The 1,812-nt window shown below is 39.7% G+C and overlaps 1 non-coding gene across 1 annotated transcript; it reads right to left on the reverse strand.

The window, feature by feature from the left end:
• Positions 1-1,495: 1,495 nt before the first annotated feature.
• TRNAP-CGG (transfer RNA proline (anticodon CGG)) lies at positions 1,496-1,567 on the reverse strand. The gene has a single exon. It is a non-coding gene; the product is annotated as a tRNA-Pro (tRNA).
• Between the last annotated feature and the right edge of the window lie 245 nt (positions 1,568-1,812).

Below are 1,812 nucleotides of genomic sequence, written 5' to 3' on the forward strand. Positions count from 1 at the left end.
TTCTAAATAATAAATCTCTTATTCGTATAATCTTATTATTATACGAAACCTATGCATACCACAAATGCGGGAAGCAGCATGATGCTTTTGCTCTCGGTGAGTATAGATTGCCAGGTATCAGAAATAAACTTGCATCTCGCTAGTCTGAGTCACTTTGCGACGTAAAACCCCAAAGACCAAACCAAACCAGAAATAAACCTATAGGCTTCGGATACATGAATAGTGTATATTTTCACCGTTTCTCGAAGGCAAATTATACTAACAATCCATTTTCCTAACGAGCCAAGAGTTCGTTTTGCACTAGTATTGCAATTAGGCGAGGGGACAGACATAGAAGCCCTAATAGCAAATACAGCCCGATGGCTAAAATTCTTAGAAGTCAAGAAGTTACAGCGAGTAGTGAAGCTCAGTCAACTATTAAGTCCTATGGTATCGTTTGCGCTCCTTTCCTCAGACCTAGTTTCGCCGCGCTGTTGGCGTCAGGTTTGTGCAAAATTAATAACTCATCGATGAAGTAGATCGGAGAGCTATGAAAAAAATTTTGCTTAATAAGCATTAAATTGAACGTACTTAGGCCAGAAGAATTCATCTAGGAGGGGTTGAATTCCTAGATGTTTTATGCCCAATGACGTCGTTTTTGCCCCTTTTGTCACCCCTATCATCTTCACACTCTTGGCAAATTACTTGGGGTCCGAAACATTGATATAAACTTCATGATATGCAGGTGACAATGACAACGAAAAAATCTCGTTGTAGGAATAACTCTGGTAGCGTCATTAAAAAAATGTGTCACTTAAGTATATTGCAGCCAATTATAATATTGAAATATGCCGAAAAAGAAGTGAAAGAAAGCTCAACCTCAGCCACTTGCACGGTGTGAAATGAGAGCTAGAGACGAAAAGAAAAACCTTTTAAATAAAGAATAAACCTTCAGTAATATATTGCTTAACTTTTTCTGGAAAAATATTTCCAGCATTTGTGATTCAGAACAGACAGATTATGTTTTATTACATAACGAATATATTTTCGGCACAATGAGTGACGTTTTCGCATATACAAAATATTCATTTCCCAGAAGGTTACATTTTTCCCTAAAATATAGTGGCGGTGATCTCCTCCGAACCTGCGCTACGACTGGTAGTGAATTCGGCTTTGAAAGTTGCCGAAAGGCACGGTCTGATGGCCAAATAATGAAGCCAATGAAATGATTCCTATTAAATGACTAGAAATATGTGATTTTTGATGGACATGTTTCACCACCATCAGGCAGAGACATGAAAATTTTCAGATATCTCTAGAATTGAGAGCGCAGAGGTCAGCTATAACAAAATGCACTCACCTTCCCGCAATCACCTGGAAGGAGAAACAACATTGGTGTATACAGCAGGAGCTGAAGGGAAGCCTTGAAGTTCATGAACACCCAGGCCTGCGCACATGCAGCGTTCTTGCACGGCGTCTCAAAATATTTGGTAGCAGAGAGAAAACAAAAGGGAGCGGGCTCAGCCGGGATTTGAACCCGGGACCTCTCGCACCCGAAGCGAGAATCATACCCCTAGACCACTGAGCCTTAGCGGCGTATCATTTCACATAGGTATTTATTTTATGCGCTAATGTATAGAAAACTACAAGTTACATGTTCATGCATTAAACGTTCACCTAGAAACACATCTGTATAATGCGTGTAACAATTACTGGTTCCTGAGATATGTCATCATGGGTTTAGTTTCTAGAATAGTATTTTACCTAAACCGAAATGGCTGACATTAGAAAGAAATAGCGAGAGAGAGAGAGAGAGAGAGAGAGAGAGAGAGA

The sequence above is a fragment of the Amblyomma maculatum genome, chromosome 4 (genome assembly GCF_055883805.1).
Source record: "Amblyomma maculatum isolate TAMU_Amacu chromosome 4, ASM5588380v1, whole genome shotgun sequence".
Taxonomy (NCBI): Eukaryota; Metazoa; Arthropoda; class Arachnida; order Ixodida; family Ixodidae; genus Amblyomma; species Amblyomma maculatum.